Below are 22,055 nucleotides of genomic sequence, written 5' to 3'. Positions count from 1 at the left end.
TGATAAGCACGATTACCACTGAGAGTGAATGTATTAGGTTCCATTATTTGAATGATCATCCTTCGCACAGGAGCAGGCCAGCTTCTTTGATTATGCTCATGTGACAAAAACAGTAATTATAGTGTTGAAAGCCCTTAAGTGCAACTGTCCATGGTTTAACAAGTCACTCGCCACTGATAGTGTGATAGTGTCTTTCCCTGCTGGAAATACTACGAAGCAACTTGCTGCCAAGAGATTATTCGGCAAGTCCATTAAATGCTTCCTCTTTTTGGTTTGGTCTTTTAATCTTATTTTGGGGCATTAGTCTTTGCAAGCAACTTCAAAACTATATCAATAAAACCTGCCATTAGTCGCAGCATTGCAGAAAAACAAGAAGCTCAACTTCCCTCTAGTCCTAACACTATTCATTTATACTGCAACTTGTAAAGCATGTCGAATGCCATTGTGGTTTCAATGCATACTCAGTCAGCTTTGGAGTCTTGTTACATCAACCAAAATATTAAAAACTAGACGGCTGTTCTCCATCTTTTATCGGCCCGCCTGACTTGACTGCTTCATGAAGTCGGCATCAAGTAACTAGCCATGCGTATAAGCTATGTATAAATCCAATAATTGTGGTTGCTTTTTCTGTGCAGAGACAAATGAAGACGATAGGGACTCCTTATTATCAGGCATTTGGACAACAGACTTGACAGGCTTGCAGTTCCTTGTACAGAGAACTGCAGGATGGTAGGGATTCCTCATGGCTAGGCATTTGGACAATTGGATTTGACAAATTTTTAGTCACAGAGTCCACACGCAAGGCTTTTACCTAAATGATTCATTACCCTGCAAGCACCAAGAATCTTGTGAAGGTAAACTTGATGATGGCTTAGAACAGTCAGTAAGCGAGGAAAAGTAAGCAGCTATTAATCCTTTTATTAGTTAGCGCCATATGATAAGCCATGTCTCTGTTCTGCGTATAAATGGCACATAACACAGAACATCTTGTGGTTTCACACTACGATGGCTATATATACACCAAACAAAGGGCTAGTTAGCACTTCTGTGTGGCTAAGCTGTGTACAACCACATCACACAAATGAGTATGGCGGGTATAGCAGCTCTGCTGCATCTTCTGCAGCTTCTAGCCATCGTGTTAGTGCTAGTCTCGGCCAACGTCGCATCGCCCAACTGCACCAGCATATGCGGCTATAAGCATACCTTACCCATTCGGCATCAGTGCCGGGTGCCACCGTGAGGGCTTCAAGCTTGCCTGTAACAAGACATATCATCCCCCAAAGCTCTTCATGAACAGTTCTGGCGTCGAAGTGCTTGAAATATCAGTGCAAGACAGCACCCTGTACATTGACAGTGGGATCCTCACCTTGGCGGGGGATGAGTGGCCCGACGGTTACATCCATATGAATTGGTCAGTCCCCCTCGATGACAGCCTATATAGGGTGTTAGCAGGCAGGAATAAAATCGTTGTTACGGGGTGTGGAATCATTGTGATTCTTCAATGGCATTCTCCCGGCACAGAACCTGCAGGTACCACTTGTCACCCAGGATGCATGCCGGGTCATCCTGTGATAGCAACTGATGGCACATGTGCTGGTGTTGGTTGTTGCAGTGCAATGAACGTGCAACCTGACTCAAATATGTTTTCCATCAAGTACACTAGTACAGCGTGGAGAAAGAGAACTTGCAGGTCAACTCAAGTCTTGCTTTGGTGGAGAGCAAATGGTGGAGCAAGAAGAAGAATGCCATGGTACTGCAGAAGGCGGTATCATCTGACACCAGCCTTGGTGCCTCCAAAGGCGTACTACACTCCATACCAGGAGTACCGGTTAGAACGGCTGTCAGTTGGGTGTTCAGTAACTTGTCATGTGCTGAGGCTAACAATTCAAGTGATTTTGGATGACTCAGTGACAACAGCGAGTGCCTTGTGTACCATAAACCCGACGACTCAAGAGGAGGTTACACATGCCAGTGTTGGCATGGCTACGAAGGCAACCCTTACGTGCAACACGGATGCCAAGGTATGCTACTAGACTCCCTGTATAATTAGTACGATTACTTCAGGAGTGCTCAAAGCCACAAACTACTTGCTTCATTACTACTGCAGATATCGACGAGTGTACAAGTCAAGGCGAGTACTCCTGCTTTGGCCAGTGCATCAATCTGATAGGGTCATATACCTGTACCTGTCCGCATGGCACCACTGGTAATCCTCAAAAACAAAAATGGATGTTCTTCAACCAAATCAGCCAAAACAAAAAATTCAGGTAATGAGCAAGATTGGAAAATACTGATCTTTGTTGATAACGTCGTAAGCTAAGTGAATATTATTTGTATTGTCAATATTCATGACTGTTTATTTACTCAAAATCTAGACCCAAGCTGATTGATTATGCATTCTCCAGGATTTGCCATTGCGGTAGGAATCAACAGCGGTGTAGGCACTCTTCTAATTATCCTCAGTGTTCTGATTGTAAGACAAAAGCTCATAGTTTGGAAAGCAAGGAAGTCAAGAGATTTTTTCTTCAAAAAGAACAGAGGGTTGTTAATACAGCAGCTTGTGGACAAGGATATCGCTGAAAGGATGATGTTCAGCTTAGAAGAGCTTGAGAAGGCAACAAATAAGTTTGACGAGGCTCGAAAACTTGGAGGTGGAGGCCACAGCACTGTCTACAAAGGGATTTTATCTGACAATCGTGTTGTTGCCATCAAAAAGTCAAAAGTTGTAATTCAGAGAGAGACAGATGATTTCATCAATGAGGTTGCTATCCTTTCTCAAGTGAACCACAGGAACGTAGTGAAGCTTTTTGGATGTTGTCTCGAGACAGAAGTTCCATTATTGGTCTACGAATTCATTTCAAATGGAACTCTTTCTGATCATCTTCATGTCAGCACTCCGCTATCAGTGCCTTGCTTATCTGCACTCAGCTGCTTCAGTATCAATAGTCCATAGAGATATCAAGTCTGCCAACGTACTACTTGACGATCGCCTCACAGCAAAAGTATCAGACTTTGGAGCTTCTCGAGGCATCCCCATTGATCAAACAGGAGTTACAACTGCGGTTCAAGGAACTTTTGGATATTTGGATCCGGAGTACTACCACACTCGGCGACTCACCGAGAAAAGTGATGCGTATAGCTTTGGTGTCATGCTTGTGGAGCTATTAACAAGGAAGAAGCCATGTGTCCACCTGTCAACACCAGGAGCCAGTCTAACTGCTGAATTCATCTTGCGAGTGAACCAAGACAAACTCTTTGAGATGCTAGACCAGCAAGTTGAGACAAAACTTGAAGTGATGCAAACTGTGGAAAATAATACACCAATGGAACAGAACAATGCCAATGCTGATGATGACAACTTCAGTAGGCGATATAGTATGGAGCAAGAATGCATGTCATCTATGAGTTTGCCTCGGTAACCTGATTGACATCCCTTTTATTGGTTTCAATTAATGAAGTTGGTGCCCCTTCCTGCCTCAGTAAAAATTGCTATAAAAAAATAAAAGAGCTCTTTTTTTTTCTTACTTGGTTCTTCAGTCAATTGTCACGTCCTTTTTAAATATGCTTACAGATAGGTTTCAGCAATTGACAATTATTTTTAGTTTGCATGGAACAAGGTTTCGACTATATTCAGAAGTAAAGTTAATAAATAATAATAAACAACCACATGTATATATTTTCAGAAAGAGACCACGTGCCTCAAGTTAGATGGCATCATCAGCCATATCTTTCAGAATCCTTCCTAGGTGTAAACTAGCCAGAGATTTATCGTGTAGCTGCAAAAATAGAAGAACAGTTAGTAAATAACCTATTCTGATATGTGTAAAAAAAAGCAGCAGTGTGCTGATAATGCCCATTGATTTTAGCCTTAATGCACTCATAGTTAGAATTCATATGGACACAGAAAAAGCAAGGAATATGCATGACAAGGAAAAACCCACGGTCAAGATACAACATAATTGTGTCATATCTTACCCTAAAAAAGAAGTGTCATATCACAGGTCCATGGAATGTTTCTCCATTAATAGCAAGTTGGCAACTCTAAAGTGTGTTGATGGTGAGCTTTGAAAAAGTTATGCCAGCTTTTGCTATAGTGCCAATACAACTTCGTGTCAAAGGAACATGACAATACAAGATATGGTGTAAACAACAAGAAGAGTTGCCTAAGTCAAAAAAAAAAAACAAGGGATGGTGTAAACAACAAGAGTGCTTGGTTTCCGAACAGAGTCATATTTTGAGTTTCTCGTAATCTTCCTAGATGGCAATGGATATCCACCAAATATATTGGGATTCCAAGCTCCAACAGAATCAGACAACAGCAGAACTTCCATTCCGTAATATCCGTTGAAAAATATCACTTTCTTATATGCACTGCTAGCACATGCAATAAAGTCCAGACATAGTCTAGGCTACTATAATCCCTCAGTTGGCAGCCAGAAATGATAAAAATGATAATTGAAGTAACAAGTGCTAGTTTCAAATATATTTTCTAGAACTCCTACAAATACACCCAACAGCAAATAATCAACTCCCCAAGCTTCTCTCGGCAGCTATTTAAATAATATAAATTGTGATCTATCAAAAGTTCCAAAGTAAGGAACCGGTTTGTCTTGAACCCCTCACCGTATCCCTGCGATATCGATATGCCCAAAGTTTTATTACAGCCTAGTCTATGCATAACAACAATTTAATTCCTGAGGGGCAGCCAATTAAAGCATGCACGCTTGTCCATAAATACATGTTGGTACGCACTACACAATAACACGGGGTGGTCAAATTGATTCACTATCTCATCTCACCATCCTCTAGAGGTAAGAATGTGCTTACAGTGCTGCTATTCTCGCCATCTCAAAGTGATCTGGTACCGAATGATGCCCAGCTGCCTGCAGAAGCAAGAGCTTCATGAATGCAGTGAATTAGGAACAGAAGTGAGACAGGTCACACTTGAAGAACTTCTGTACCCGCAACCAAGCTGGGAAATGGGGGCGATCGAAGGGACACCAGCTCGAAGGTACTCTCCGAAGGTCTGCCCACTGAACTCTGACTTCTCTTCCAAGAGCAACTCGCCAATCATCAACGAAAGCATCTCCATCGGTGGAGTGTCTGTGCGAAGTCAAAACAGTGCCGCGAGGAGAGTTAGCTTTAGATCACCTCATGAATATGATGTATTTATCATTCCTGCACGAGATTCAGATGATGATTCCAGTGATGGTGAACCACCCAGGATATGAACAGATGAGGGGTTGATGCAGACTGCAGAGGGGATTCATGATGGTACAGCCAGTTTCTGGCAAGATTGCTGTCCTCTGAAGGACTATGGCAAGAATTATTAGAAGGAAAATCTTGTAGAGTTTACAAGTGCTTGCTAATCCAGTTCTGTAGAGGACACCGGCATCATGTAACACAGTAACAGCACAAGAATTATGTAATTGCATACTTGAGGTTTACGAGGAGAATATATATGCAGTACCCGAAATTCAGAACCATTTACTTTCTTAGCAGGAAAAGGCATATTCATTCTAAAAGTGCATCCTTGTAATAGTTTAACTAATGATGACGCCAACGCATTATGCAAACTGTATCATGCGTAGAATTGACAATGAAGAAATGACCCCGTCTGACAGCCGTAGCTATAGTATAGGGTGAAGAATACACTTGATAATGCTTACAGTACTAGCGAACGGGTGTTGGGTGTTCCTACAATTTTACTCGGATTTTCAAGCTATCCGTGGGCACGAGCGAACTTTTTGGAGATAGGATACCTTCATCTGCAGCCTGGCGGCTGGCGCGTAAGTGAATGCTTCCATCCCGAATCGGCGTTCAGTGGTGGCGCGGCTCCCCGTCGGGCTCACCCACCACCGAGGGGTCCAGGGAAGAACATCCGCTGCCGGCTATTCCTACACCCCGCCGCCACGGTTGTGGGTGCCGGAGCTGGTGGAGCATGCCGCGTGGGGGTGGTCGAGCGGATCAGGGACGTTTTAGGCAAACTCGCAAAGCTTTTTATTAACCCGTCACAACGTTTACAGGGACGAAACTAAGCTCTCCAGGGTGGCCTAACCAAACATGGCGGCTGGTCCCTAGAGTTAAGGCGTGTTTTGCAAGTTTGTGGGCCTCGACATTCGAGGTTCTAAACTCATGAGAGAAAATACAAGAATTGAAATCTCTAGATAACTGTTGAATCTCCAACACCACTGTACTCAGCTGAAGTACCCTTCTCAATTGCCTCCACTGCAACTCTGCAATCTGAAGCCACCGCCATCTTTTGGATGTATAGATCATGAGCTAGTGCTAAACTCTCTCGGATGCCAAGTACCTCAACACCTTCGGGTCTTCAATGTTTCTGAACACCATGGCTGACGCCCCCTGATAGAGTCCATCTTCATCGCGGCAAATCACCCCAACAGCACCATAACGCCCCGCCCTTGCAACAGCAACGCCGGAGTTGATCTTTGAATGGTCTCCCGGGGGTGGTAACCAACCCCATGGTCGAGGCACGACCTCACGAGCAGCGGGCGATGGCGAGTCCATATAATCAAGATCAGCCAGGAATCTGTTTATAAATGCATGCGTTGCGAAAGGTGTTTGCAGAACTCCCTCATGGATAACTTTCCTCCGTGCATACCAAATGGCCCATAGGGTAGTGATGAGAACGGAAAACTCCATCTGTGAGATCGTGTCACTCATGGCAAATAACCAGGCCTTAGCATCTTCATCCTTATTCATGCACGTGTGTTGCACTAGCTCCTCGTTTGACCAGGTCTCGTGTGATCTGGAGTTCCCTTAGTGGGCCTGCGTGTCGAACCTCCAGGCCCAGGCACGGGCCGTTTAGCCTGTGTTGTGCCAAGCGTTTTACCGGGATGGCCCAGCTATCCTGACCCGGTTGGCCAGCTTTGCACGAGACAGTAGCTAAATTGCCTAAAAAACAAGACAGTAGCTAAATCTAGAAAAGACGTTTTCTTAAAGAATGGCTCCCCCTTCCAATTTCCATTACGGGAAGCCAAAACAAGTTCATTATAGACACCAGTATCAGTATCGAGATCTAAGCTACTACCAAAAGAGCTGACAATGAGCCCTAAACCGAAGCACCAAATCCAGCCACCCCCACATCAGAATAACTAGAACAGACGTGACACAGCGACACATCCATACAGATGACAACGCAAGGGAACAAGACCCTCAGAAAGGCACGAAATCCTAACATAGGAGCTATTGTAGCAAAGACACAAATACAAACAAAGCCCGCGCCAGTCGTCAGTCGAGTCTCATCACCCTCAACTCTTCAGCCTAGGCACATTGTATCTCCATCCCCACGATGCTTTATCAACATCACTTGCTACTTGCCTTAGTAGCCTTGCCCCAGCTCCAACACCTTTTTGTTTCATTCCTTTATCTGCAAGATAGCCAAGCATTCAACCAATAGTCCATTAATTAGATCAATGTCATGGGATCATTGTAGTTTTTGTTACAAAAAATAACTCCATTCCTACATTTCCACACAGCCCAGAACATTGCAACAATCCCAACCAACACCAACTTCTTATCATTTTTGTAAAAAGTTTTAACCCATCTCCCAAAAAATTCTTCTATAGAAGTGGGAGTAAAACACAACCCAAAAGTGCATCTAAGTAGGCTCCAAATCAATGAAGCAACATAACAAGTAAAATACAGATGATTTATTGTCTCTTCTCTACCGCAATACACACATTCCTTTGGGCCCTTCCACCCTTTTCTTAAGAGGGTATCCTTAGTCAGGATACTTTTTCTATTCGCTAACCACATAAAACTTTGATTTTAGCTGGCATTTTCACTTTCCACAAGAATTTTTGTGGAAAATTACACCCTTCAGTAATCATTTTCCTGTATAAGGATTTGACTGACAATTTCTTATGACCACTAAGAGTCCACTCCACTTTATGCTTCCCTTCCCCCATTTGGATCTCCATACATCTTCTTTTTAGATTAATCCATAGTTCCCTGGTCTCCCCATGTAAGGTTCTTCGAAACTTAAACCCTGCCCATTCTCTATGTAAAACCTCGGCCAGAGTGATTCCATGATCAAAACACAGGCCATATAATCTTGGGTATTCATCTTTTAAGGCTTTGTCATCCAGCTGGATGTGTTCCTAGAACCTAGTACTTCTCCCATCCCCTAATTTTGTTAGCATATTTGTAAAAGAGATCTTTGTTTTCAAGCAACCTAGCCCAAAATTGAGAATCTTCATTTTTCTTTTTAGCTCTAGAAATGCATCCATCATGCACATAAACGCCGATTTCCATAACCCTTACTCAAATTCCAGCTTCCAGAACCATTTAGCCAACAAGGTTGTGTTCATGATTTCTAAATTTAATATACCCTGTCCCCCACAATCGCGAGGGAGGCAACAACTCTTCCAGATAACTAGGTGGTATTTCTTTTTGTCCTCGTCCTCCTGCCACACTAATCTTGCCCTGTAAAAATCTGCTTTTTTTCTAACACCCACTAGTAAGGGGTAAAATGATATGATAAACATAGGAATATTAGTCAAACACGCATGCACCAGGGTGATTCTCCCTGCAATCTACTTTTTTTCCTAACGCCCACTAGTAAGGGGTAAAATGATATCATAAACGTAGGAATATTAGTCAAACACGCCTGCACTAGGGTGATTCTCCCCTGCCAACAACTACATCTCTTTTCAATTTTTTCAACAACCCCTCTCCAATGAACATTTTTAATTCTTATGTCAGAAACAGGCATGCTTAGATATTTCATAGGTAATTTACCCATTTTGCAGACAAAAATTTCCTGGTATATCTTTTTTTTCTACAGCCTCCACAAAAAGCATCAACTCACTTTTTTGGAAGTTGATTTTTAATCCAGACATTTGTTCAAAGGCACACAGAAAAAATTTCAGGTTCCTAGCACTTTCAATGTCATCTTGCAACAGAAAAATTGTGTCATTAGCATATTGTAGCATGTAGACACCATTTGTTTCTTTCCCACCCAGTACCCCTTTCACTACCTCATCTTCTCTAGCATTGAACATCATAATAGCTAAAGCATCAGCCGCCAAATCAAAGAGCAAAGGAGACATTGAGTCTCCTTCTCTAAGTCCCTTAAATGTTTGGAAAATATGGTCCAATTTTATCATTGAACTTCACCCCAACTTTCCCCCTCTCATAGCCATCATCATCCAATCACACCATTTATCAGGAAATCCTTTCATTTTCAATATTTTAATTACAAAGGGCCATTTGATCTTGAAATATGCTTTTTCATAGTCAACCTTGAAAACCAGTGCACTCTGTTTTTGTACATGAATATAATTTATAGCTTAATGTAGAATCAACATCCCTTCCATAATGTACCTCCCTTTAACAAAAGTTGTTTGGTTTTGTGAAATCAGTGGTGATACACATTTACCCAATCTGTTCATCAACAATCTTATTATAATTTTGAAGCTTACATTCAGTAGGCGAATATGCCTGATTTTTTGTGTTTTTTAGCATCATCACTTTTAGGGACTAAGGTAATAATCCCATAGTTCAGTCTAGATATGTCTAAATTACCTCTAGGAAATTCATCAAGCAACTCTTTTAGATCCCACTTGACCAAATCCCAAAAAATCATGGTAAAAATCCACAGGGAACCCATCAGGGCCAGGGCTTTTATTTCTTTTCATACAAAAAACCACCACTTTAATTCTATCAAGGAGAAGGGTTCAGTAAGTTTTTGCAGCTTTTTCTTTAGAAATTTTATTTAAGTTGTGTTTTGTTAAAGAAATATCAGAAGTATTAGGATGTCCAAACATTTTTTTGTAGAAATCAATAATATATGTCATTAACTGCTCCTCACCTTCCACTATTCCATCCTCTTCTTCGAAGGATGTAATTCTATTCTATTCTTCCTTCTCCTGCCATTTACTTTGGCATGTAATATCTAGTATTGCCATCTACATAGGTGATATCTTTGTCTTTATATCTCTGAAGCTATTTCATTTCTTCTTGTTTTAACAACCTATTTAACTAATCTCTGAGGCTTTTTTATTCTAGTATATCACAAGCTGTTAGCCCTTGTCTCTCAGCCATCATGTCAATCCCATCTAGTTTAGTTATGATCTTAATTTTAATATTTCTATAACAGGCATCTACATTTCTTTTCCACCCTTTGGTTTTCTTTCTTAATTCTCTCAGCCTGAACTGCCACCTTTCCATAACATCTCCTCTAAATGGTGCTCTCCAGAATTTGTATACTACCTCTCTAAAACTTTTTCTCATATTCGAACAATTTTTATATCTGAATATTGGCTCATTTTTACTATGTTCCCCGGTGTCAACGATTAAAGGAGTGTGATTAGACACCTCCCTAGCCAAGGACTGAACAATTGTAAGGGGATGTTTCTCTTCCCAAACAGGACAACACAACACCCTGTACAACTTTTCATATGTTGGTTCAGGTAGATTATTGGCCCATGTAAAGTTTCTTCCATTAAGAGGAAATTCTCTCAGCCCAGGATTTTCTAAAATAACATTAAACACAAAAGTCCAGTGTTTGTTACTCATAGGTTTGTTTTTTCTGACTCCTTACTAATTATATTAAAATCTCCCCTCACCAAACAGGGTATGCTATTGTCATGTTAGACCCTGGCTAACTCATCAAAAGGTACCACATGCAGAAGGAACTATCAATATAAACCTAATTAGATGTTTTTTTCCTCCTCCCATTTTTTCTCAAAGACCCAACAGAGACAAAATGCTTCACATAGTTAATTACCGGTGTCCATTCTCTATTCCCTTTTCCTCCAGAGCAAACTTTCCTTAATTGTTCAAATTCCTCTTCTTCCTTTTCCGCATATGAATGTTCCAAATCAGACTCCAAAGTGACATCTGTTGGGGAACATTGCATGGAAAACAAAAAAAATTCTACGCACACGCAAGATCTATCCATGGAGATGCATAGCTACAAGAGGGGAGAGTGTGTCTATGTACCCTCATAGACCGTTAAGTGGAAGCGTTTATTAACGCGGTTGATGTAGTTGAACACCTTCTTGATCCAACCGATCAAGTACCGAACGTACGGCACCTCCGCGTTCAGCACACGTTCATCTCGATGATGTCCTCTCCTTCTTGATCCAGCAAGACGAGTGAAGTAGTAGATGAGTTCCGGCAACATGACGGCGTGGTGACGGTGGTGGTGAACTTGTTCCCGCAGGGCTTCACCGTGCACTGTGGAAAAACTAGATGGAGGATGAAATCGCGGAGAGGGGCGCCGCACACGGCTTAAGATTGTCATGGGTGTGTGGCGCCCCCTCCCTCTCATATATATATATATATATATATATATATATATATATATATATATATATATATATATATATATATATATATATATATATATATATATATATATATATATATATATATATATATATATATATGGGGAGGGGAGGCAGCCAGGGTGCGCCCCAAGGTGACCGGCTAGCCCCCTTGGGCGCCGCCCTATGGCGTCCCCCTTCCTTATTTGCACACAGAGGGAAGGAAAAGGGAGGGGAGGGAAGGCAGGGGGAGGCCGACTCCCCCCTTCCTTTTCTCCCCAAGGCCTGCGGCCAGAGGAGGGGCGCGCCAGCCCCTTGTGGGCTGGTGTGCTCCCCTCGTTTGGCCCATATGGCCCATTAACCTCCCGGGGCTTCCCAAAACCCGTTCTGGTGATCCGATGATTACCGGTACATTTCGAAACCTTTCCGTTGAACAAATAGCATCATCCTATATATCAATATTTACCTCCGGACCATTCCAGAGCTCCTCGTCATGTCTGTGATCTCATCTGGGACTCCGAACAACATACGGTCACCAAATCACATAACTCATATAATACTATATCGTCAACGAACGTTAAGTGTACGGACCCTACGGGTTTGAGAATGATGTAGACATGACGGAGACACCTCTCTGGTCAATAACCAATAGCAGGACCTGGATGCCCATATTGGTTCCTACATATTCTACGAAGATCTTTATCAGTTGAACCTTTATGACAACATACGTAGTTCCCTTTATCTGTCGGTATGTTACTTGCCCGAGATTCAATCGTCGGTATCTTCATACCTAGTTCAATCTCGTTACCGGCAAGTCTCTTTACTCGTTCTTTAATACATCATCTTGCAACTAACTCCTTAGTCACTTTGCTTGCAAGCTTCTTAAGATGTGTATTACCGAGAGGGCCCAGAGATACCTCTCCGATACAAGGAGTGATAAATCCCAATCTCGATCCATGCCAACTCAACAGACACCTTTGGAGATACCTGTAGAGCATCTTTATGATCACCCAGTTACGTTGTGATGTTTGATAGCACACAAGGTATTCCTCCGGTATCCGGGAGTTGCATGAGCTCATGGTCGAAGGAACGTGTATTTGACATTTAAGAAAGTAGTAGTGCTACCTCTTGAGCTTGCGTTGATTTTTTCCTTGAAGAGGAAAGGGTGATGCAACAAAGTAGTGTAAGTATTTCCCTCAGTTTGAGAACCAAGGTATCAATCCAGTAGGAGACAACGCACAAGTCACCGAATACCTGCACAAACAATCAACAACTTGCACCCAACGCGATAAAGGGGTTGTCAATCCCTTCACGGTCACTTGCAAAAGTGAGATCTGATAGAGGTAGATAAACGACAAAGTAAACATTTTTGGTATTTTTGGTTTATAGATCAGAAAGTAAAAGATTGCAAAATACTAGATCGTAAACTAGTAAGATGTAAAAGAGATTCAATATAATGCCGAGCAATTGATAGAAAAGCGCATAGTTATGACGATATCTAAGGCAATGATCATGAACATAGGCATCACGTCTGTGTCAAGTAGACCGAAACGATTCTGCATCGACTACTATTACTCCACACATCGACCGACTCTTGCCTGCATCTAGAGTATTAAGTTCATAAAGAACAGAATAACGCATTAAGCAAGATGACATGATGTAGAGGAATTAACTCAAGCAATATGATGAAAACCCAATCTTTTTATCCTCAATGGCAACAATACAATACGTGCCTTGCTACCCCTACTGTCACTGGGAAAGGACACCGCAAGATTGAACCCAAAGCTAAGCACTTCTCCCATTGCAAGAAAGATCAATCTAGTAGGTCAAACTAAACCAATAATTCGAAGAGACTTGCAAAGATATCAAATCATGCATATAAGAATTTAGAGAAGAACCAAATAATATTCATAGATAATCTAATCATAAATCCACAATTCATCGGATCTTCGCAAACACACCGCAAAAGAATATTACATCGAATAGATCTCCAAGAACATCGAGGAGAACATGGTATTGAGAATCAAAGAGAGAGAAGAAGCCATCTAGCTACTAGCTATGGACCCATAGGTCTGTGGTAAACTACTCACGCTTCATCGGAGAGGTAATGGTGTTGATGTAGAAGGCCTCCGTGATCGAATCCCCCTCCGGTAGGACGCCGGAAAAGGTCCCTAGATGGGATCTCATAGGTATAGAAGGTTGCAGCGGTGGAAAAGTGCTTTCTTGGCTCCCCTGGATGTTTTTAGGGTATAAGAGTATATATAGGCGTAGGAGCTAGGTCAGGGGAGCTACGAGGGGCCCACAAGGTAGGGGGCGCGCCCTACCCCCTTGGGCGCGCCTCCTGCCTCGTGGCCGCCTCGTTGCGTCTCCGACTTCATCTCCAAGTCTTCTGCCTTCCTTCTGGTCCAAGAAAGATCATCGTGAAAGTTTCATTCCGTTTGGACTCCGTTTGGTATTCCTTTTCTGCGAAACTCTAAAATAGGCAAAAAAATAGGAATTGGCACTGGGCTCTCGGTTAATAGGTTAGTCCCAAAAATAATATAAAATAGCATATAAATGCCTATTAAACATCCAAAACAGATAATAAAATAGCATGGAACAATAAAAAATTATAGATACGTAGGAGAAGTATCAAGCATCCCCAAACTTAATTCCTGCTCGTCCTCGAGTAGGTAAATGATAAAAACAGATTTTTTTGATGTGGAATGCTACCTAACATATTTATCCATGTAATTTTCTTTATTGTGGCATGAATGTTCAGATCCGAAAGATTCAAAACAAAAGTTTAATATTGACATAAAAATAATAATACTTCAAGCATACTAACAAAGCAATCATGTCTTCTCAAAATAACACGACCAAAGAAAGTTATCCCTACAAAATCATATAGTCTGGCTATGCTCTATCTTCATCACACAAAATATTTAAATCATGCACAACCCCGGTTTCAGCCAAGAAATTGTTTCATACTTTAGTATTCTCAAACTTTTTCAATTTTCACGCAATACATGAGCGTGAGCCATGGACATTGCACTATAGGTGGAATAGAATGATGGTTATGTAGAATAAAAAGAGAGGAAGATAGTCTCACATCAACTAGGCGTATCAACGGACTATGGAGATGCCCATCAATAGATATCAATGTGAGTGAGTAGGGATTGCCATGCAACGGATGCACTAGATCTATAACTGTATGCAAGCTCAAAAAGAAACTAAGTGGGTGTGCATCCAACTCGCTTGCTCACGAAGACCTAGGGCATTTTGAGGAAGCCCATCATTGGAATATACAAGCCAATTTCTATAATGAAAAATTCCCACTAGTATATGAAAGTGACAAAATAGGAGACTCTCTATTATGAAGATCATGGTGCTATTTTGAAGCACAAGTGTGGAAAAAGGATAGTAACATTGTCCCTTCTCTCTTTTTCTCTTATTTTTTTAATTGGGCCTTCTCTTTTTTATGGCCTCTTTTTTTCTTTTTTTTCTTTTTCGCCAGAGTCTCATCCGGACTTGTGAGGGAATCATAGTCTCCGCCATCCTTTCCTCACATGGGACAATGCTCTAATAATGAAGATCATCACACTTTTATTTACTTACAACTCAAGAATTACAAGTCAATACTTTAGAACAAATTATGACTCTATGTGAATGCCTCCGGCGGTGTACCGGGATGTGCAATGATTCAAGAGTGACATGTATGAAAGAATTATGAACGGTGGCTTTGCCACAAATACGATGTCAACTACATGATCATGCAAAGCAATATGACAATGATGAAGCGTGTCATAATAAATGGAATGGTGGAAAGTTGCATGGCAATATATCTCGGAATGGCTACGGAAAGGCCATAATAGGTAGGTATGGTGGCTGTTCGGAGGAAGGTATATGGTAGGTGTATGGTACCGGCGAAAGTTGTGCGGCACAAGAGAGGCTAGCAATGGTGGAAGGGCGAGAGTGCGTATAATCCATGGACTCAACATTAGTCATAAAGAACTCATATACTTATTGCAAAAATCTATAAGTCATCAAAACAAAGTAATACGTGCATGCTCCTAGGGGAAGGGTTGGTAGGAGTTAACCATCACGCGATCCCGACCTTCACTCATAAGGAAGACAATCAATAAATAAATCATGCTCCAACTTCATCACATAACGGTTCACCATACGTGCATGCTATGGGAATCACAAACTTTAACACAAGTATCTCTCAAATTCACAACTACTCCATTAGCATGACTCTAATATCACCATGTTCATATCTCAAAACAATCATAAAGAATCAAACTTCTCATAGTATTCAATGCACTTTATATGAAAGTTTTATTATATCCATCTTGGATGCCCATCATATTAGGACTAGTTTTATAACCCAAGAAAATTACCATGTTGTTCTAAAGGACTCTCAAAATAATATAAGTGCATCATGAGAGTTCAACAATTTCTATAAAATAAAGCCACCTCCGTGCTCTAAAAGGATATAAGTGAAGCACTAGAGCAATACTGCCTAGCTCAAAAGATATAAGTGAAGCACATAGAGTATTCTAATAAATCACGATTCATGTGTGTCTCTACCAAAAGGTGTGTACAACAAGGATGATTGTGGTAAACTACAAATCAAAGACTCAAATAATACAAGACGCTCCAAGCAAAACACATATCATGTGGTGAATAAAAATATAGCCTCAAGTAAAGTTACCGATAAACGAAGACGACAGAGGGGATGCCTTCCGGGGCATCCCCAAGCTTAGCCTTTTGGTTGTCCTTGAATATTACCTTGGGGTTCCTTGGGCATCCCGAAGCTTAGGCTCTTACCACTCCTTATACCATAGTCCATCAAATCCTTACCCAGAACTTGAAAACTTCACAACACAAAATTTGACAGAAAATCTCATGAGCTCCGTTAGTATAAGAAAATAAATCACCACTTTAAGTTACTGTTGCAAACTCATTATTTATTTATATTGGTGTAATATCTACTATATTCCAACTTCTCCATGGTTCATACCCCCCGATACTACCCATAGATTCATCAAAATAAGCAAACAACACGCGAAAAACAGAGTATGTGAAAAACAAAACTGTTTGTAGTAATCTATAACTCTAGAATACTTCTGTAACTCCAAACATCCATACAAATTAGGAAAACCTGAGAAATTTGTGTACCAATTCACAGCAAAAATAATCAGATCAAAATCACGTTTCTGTGAATTTTCAAAACTAATTTACTAAGCGCAAAAGTTTCTGATTTTCAGCAGGATCAACACAACTATCACTGTAAGCTATCCTAAAGGTTCTACTTGGCACAAACACTAATTAAAACATAAACCACATCTAACTAGAGGCTAGATGAATTATTTATTACTAAACAGGAGCAAAAGGCAATGAACAAAAATAAAATTGGGTTGCCTCCCAACAAGCGCTATCGTTTAACGCCCTTAGCTAGGCATTGTGAATTTGATGATGCTCACATGAAAGACAAGAATTGAATCACAAAGAGAGCATCATAAAACATGTGACAAACACATCTAAGTCTAACATACTTCCTATGCATGGGCATTTTATAAGCAAACAAATTATCAAGGCAAGCAAAAACTAGCATATACAAGGAAGAAGAAAGAGACGATAGCAATCTCAACATGAAGGGAGGTAATTTAGTAACATGAAAATTTCTATGACCATATTTTCCTCTCTCTTAATAATTACATGTAGGATCATAAGCAAATTCAAAAAAATATCTATCACATAACATATTTTCAACACGATCCACATGCATGCGAAGTTGACACTCTTCCAAAATAGTGGGATTAACATTAACTAAAGTCATGACCTCTCTAAACCCACTTTTATCAAAAATTTCATAAGATTGAATATTCTCCAAATATGTGGGATCTAAAGTTGACACACTTTCAATGTTCTTGCAAAAATTATTATCAATCTCACATTCATCATGGGGCTTAAATATTTTTTCAAGATCATAAGAAGAATCACCCCAATCATGATCATTGCAACAAGTAGTGGACATAGCAAAACTAGCATCCCCAAACTTAGGGTTTTGCATATTATTAGCACAATTGACATCAATAGAGTTTATAGTAAAATAATTGCAATCATGCTTTTTATTTAAGGAGCTATCGTGAATCTCTTCATAAATTTCTTCATTACAATTTTTTAGATTCACGAATTTCAAGCAAAACTTCATAAAGATAATCTAGTGGACGAAACTCAGTAGCAATTGGTTCATCATAATTGAATCTCTTAAAAAGATTTGCAAGTGGATGAGGATCCATAAACTTTTAGCAAGCGAAGATGCAAGCAAAAATAAAGGCACATAGTAACACAAGCAAACAAAAGATCGAACGGAAGAAGGGCGAAGAAAAGGCAAATCTTTTAGAAAATCGTTTTAGAAGTGGGGAAGAGGAAAACGAGAGGCGAATGGCGAATAATGTAATGCAAGGGAGAAGAGTTTATGATGGGTACTTGGTATGGCTTGACTTGAGTAGATCTCCCTGGCAACGGCGCCAGAAATCCTTCTTGCTACCTCTTCAGCTTGCGTTGGTGTGACGCCCGAGTAATTAAGCTACAGTAATCCCCTGCGAATGATGCCAGGTCACCACTTCTACTGTTGCTAAGTCCCACGTTGATTCAAATCAATCCAAAATTCAAATTTGAAATAAAGTCAAACAATGAAAGTTTTCAAATATCAAATCTAAGATGTTCAAATTGTGCAAATAAATCATGATTGACATTGGTGAAGAAACCGCATTTTTAAAAGGTGTTTAAGATCATCAATATAATTAAAACATCAGTAAAACATTTAATTGAATACCTTTTTCAATTAATAAAATATTAAACTATTTTATTTAGTTGTCCAAAATAATGTGGCTGTGGTATATTTAACATGCCAAATTTAGGTGCTATTCTCACATTTTATAAATTAAAATAAATTAAAATTTGAAAGAAACAAAGAAAAATAATAAATAGAAAGAAAAAGACAAAACAGAAAACAAAAGGAAAAGAAAAATAAATCACCCACCCCGTTGGGCCAGTCAGCCCAGCTCACAGACCAGGCCGACCCAAGTGGCCCATCCGCCCCCCTCACTCCCTTATCCCCCCGCACCCCCGAACCCTAACTACCACACGCACTCCCCCCCACTCTCCCTCTCCCTCCCATCCAATCGGGATCGGGGCGCACCACACCGACGCTGCCCCACCTCACGCCGGCGCCCCGCTGCCACACCGACGCCTCCCTGTCCCCACCTCGCTCCCTCGTCTCCCTCCTGGCGCCGCCGCCCGTTGCCCCGTCTCTACCCTGTCGGCGCCGCCTCCCCACCGGACTGCCCCGCCATCATCTCCTTCCTGCCGGTCCTCACCGACCCTCGCCGCCTGTCGTCCCGGTACCGCACATGAGCACGCGCCCCTTTTCTATCCTCGTCCCTCCCGGTCACCACGCGCCTGTGCGCGCTCGCCGCGTCGAACACGCGCCCCGCCGTCCACCTCTGCTCGCTACTGCCCTCTGCTCCACCCCCCGCTAGCCCCGCCTCCACACAATGCCCTGCACCACTGCAGCCCAGCCCATGCATCTGGCTACATCCCTTGCACGCCTGCGTCTGCCTGGCCCGCCCTACCGCAGCCTCCTATGCCACAGACCTCGCCGCCGTCGCTGCCGGACATCTCCGGCCACGCCACTGCCACCGCTGGACGTGCCGCGCTGCGGCCGTTCTAGTAAGCCCCTCCACGTGTCCCGGGGTCGCCTGTACCGGGTTCCCGATGCAGCTCCGCTGCCACCGCCGCTCGTCAGTCGTCGCTCCGGCCATCCCCCCGCACCTACTGACCCCTTTCCTCGACTCACGTTGTCGCCCTCTCCTCATAACCGCTCTTGGGTGACCAAATGGTCGCTGGAGCCGTGAGTGCGGCAAGCCCCTGTCGCCTCTGTACGCCACCGCCGGCGTGCGCTTGTTAAAACTAGCGGATGGGCCCAATCCCTGTTAATTATGCACAAACCTAACCCCTACCTAATATCCCACTGACTAGTGGGCCCCTTTTGATAAACTAACTAATTAAAACAGCTGTTAATAAAACATCCTATGACACCTGGGTCCCACCCCCTTTTTGACTGGTCAACCCTGGCCTTTGACTTGCTCACTGTGCATGTTGACTCAGCCTTTGGACCCCACCTGTCATACTTAGTAGCTGGCTGCTGCTAGGTATAAAAGAATATTCCACTGTTTAAATTCGAATTAATTTAAATTCAGAAAATGAATGAAACTTTGGAAATTAATATAAAATAATACATAGCTCGAATGAGAATACTTTGTACATGGAAGTTGCTCAGAACGACGAGACGAATCTGAATATGCAGCCCGTTCGTCCACCACACGTCCCTAGCATAGCAAACATGCAACATTTCACCTCCGGTTCATCTGTCCGAAAACGCGAAACACCGGGAATACTTTCCCGGATGTTTTCCCCCTTCGCCGGTATCACCTACTATTGCGTTAGGGCACACCTAGTACCGCTCATTGTCATGTCATGCATCGTCATGCATATGTTTGCATTATATTTATTGCTTCTTTCCCCCTTCTCTCGTTAGACACCGAGACCGATGTTGTAGCTGCCCCGATCAACTACGGTGTTGACGACCCCTCCTTGCCAGAGCAACCAGGCAATCCCCCCCACCTTGATCACCAGATATCGCCTATTCCTTCCCTCTACTGCTTGCATTAGAGTAGTGTAGCCTGTTACTGTTTTCGATTAATCCTATTCCGTTGCATAGCCTGTCATTGTTGCTACAGTTGTTGATACCTTACCTGCAATCCTAAATGCTTTTCATAGCAATATTTAAGTATGTCAAAACTTTAAGATTTTTAGAGAGTAATATCATACTTTTCAATCAAGGAAGCAACTTCATAAGCACCCTTAAAAGCAACAAATTCTTCAATTTGTTCGATATCGTAGTAACTGTAAACATCCTTTGCATAAGAAGATAAGATTTCATTATCATTAAACTCACATAGGTAGGGAAGGTGTTTTTTAGGGTTCTTAGAGAAACAAGTAAAATCACAAATTTCACAAAGATTCCGAGCATAACACAACAATCTGTTTATTTGATCCCATAAGAGTCTCCCTTTTTCAGACAAACGGTGATGCACAAAATGAGCATGCTCATCTAAAGAATTTCCCTCAACTAAACTAGTTGGGGTTTCAGCATGAGCACATATAGATCGAAGATGATCCAAGTAGAACACTTTAAGTGGATCCATATCAATAGATTTTTAGCAAGAAAAGATGCAAGCACATAGAAGGCACATGGAGACACAAGCAAATATAAGATCGAACGAAAGAGGGGCGAAGAAAAGGCAAAGGTTTTCAAAAATCATTTTAGAAGTGGGGGAGAGGAAAACGAGAGGCGAATGGCGACTAATGTAATGCAAGGGAGGAGAGTTTATGATGGGTAAAAGGTATGGCTTGACTTGGCGTAGATCTCCCCGGCAACGGCGCCCAAAATCCTTCTTTCTACCTCTTGATTTTGCATTGGTTTTCCCTTGAATAGGAAATGGTGATGTAGCAAAGTACCATAAGTATTTCCCTCAGTTTTGAGAACCAAGGTATCAATCCAGTAGGAGACGACGCACAAGTCACCGAATACCTGCACAAACAATCAAGAACTTGCAACCAACGCGATAAAGGGGTTGTCAATCCCTTCATGGTCACTCGCAAAAGTGAGATCTGATAGAGATAATAAAGTAAATATTTTTGGTATTTTTATGTATAGATTGGAAAGTAAAGATTGCAAAATAATAGATCGGAAACTAGCAAGATGTAAACGAGATTCAATAATATGGAAAAGAGACCCCGGGGCCATAGGTTTCACTAGTGGCTTCTCTCGAGATAGCATGTACTACGGTGGGTGAACAAATAACTGCCGATCAATTTATAGAAAAGCGCATAATTATGATGACATCTAACGCAATGATCATGAACATAGGCATCACGTCCGTGTCAAGTAGACCCAGTCCTGCCTGCATCAACTACTATTACTGCACACATCGACCGCTATCCAGCATGCATCTAGAGTACTAAGTTCATAAAGAACGGAGTAACACATTAAGCAAGATTACATGATGTAGAGGAATTAACTCAAGCAATATGATGAAAACCCCATGTTGTTATCCTCGATGGCAACAATACAATACGGGCCTTGCTGCCCCTACTGCCACTGGGAAAGGACACCGCAAGATTGAACCCAAAGTTAAGCACTTCTCTCATCGCAAGAAAGATCAATCTAGTAGGCCAAACTAAACCGATAATTCGAAGAGACTTGCAAAGATATCAAATCATGCATATAAGAATTCAGAGAAGAACCAAATAGTATTCATAGATAATCTTGATCATAAATCCACAATTCATCGGATCTCGACAAACACACCACAAAAGAGTATTAAATCAAATAGATCTCCAAGAACATCGAGGAGAACTTTGTATTGAGAATCAAAGAGAGAGAAGAAACCATCTAGCTAATAACTATAGACCCGAAGGTCTGTGGTAAACTACTCACCCTTCATCGAAAAGGTAATGGTGTTGATGTAGAAGCCCTCCATGGTTGAATCCCCCTCCAGCAGATCGCCGGAAAAGGCCCCAAGATGGGATCTCACTGGTATAGAAGGTTGCGACGGTGCAAAAGTGGTTTCATGGCTTCCCAAGTGTTTTTAGGGTATAAGAGTATATATAGGCAAAAGAACTAGGTCAGTGGAGCTACAAGGG

At 41.7% G+C, this 22,055-nt stretch overlaps 1 long non-coding RNA gene and 1 pseudogene across 1 annotated transcript; one reads left to right on the top strand and one right to left on the bottom strand.

Annotated features, from left to right (window-relative positions):
* Positions 1-1,059: 1,059 nt before the first annotated feature.
* On the top strand, positions 1,060-3,430 carry LOC119336056 (annotated as a pseudogene).
* A 253-nt stretch (positions 3,431-3,683) lies between these two features.
* Positions 3,684-5,926, bottom strand: LOC119336057. The gene is made up of 4 exons (XR_005162184.1): positions 5,763-5,926; positions 4,962-5,103; positions 4,828-4,883; positions 3,684-3,776 (listed from the first exon to the last, which is right to left on the bottom strand). It is a non-coding gene; the product is annotated as an uncharacterized LOC119336057 (long non-coding RNA).
* Positions 5,927-22,055: the final 16,129 nt, after the last annotated feature.

This window comes from Triticum dicoccoides, chromosome 7B (genome assembly GCF_002162155.2).
Source record: "Triticum dicoccoides isolate Atlit2015 ecotype Zavitan chromosome 7B, WEW_v2.0, whole genome shotgun sequence".
In the NCBI taxonomy this organism is placed as follows: Eukaryota; Viridiplantae; Streptophyta; class Magnoliopsida; order Poales; family Poaceae; genus Triticum; species Triticum dicoccoides.
This window is presented reverse-complemented; position numbering and strand designations above follow the sequence as displayed.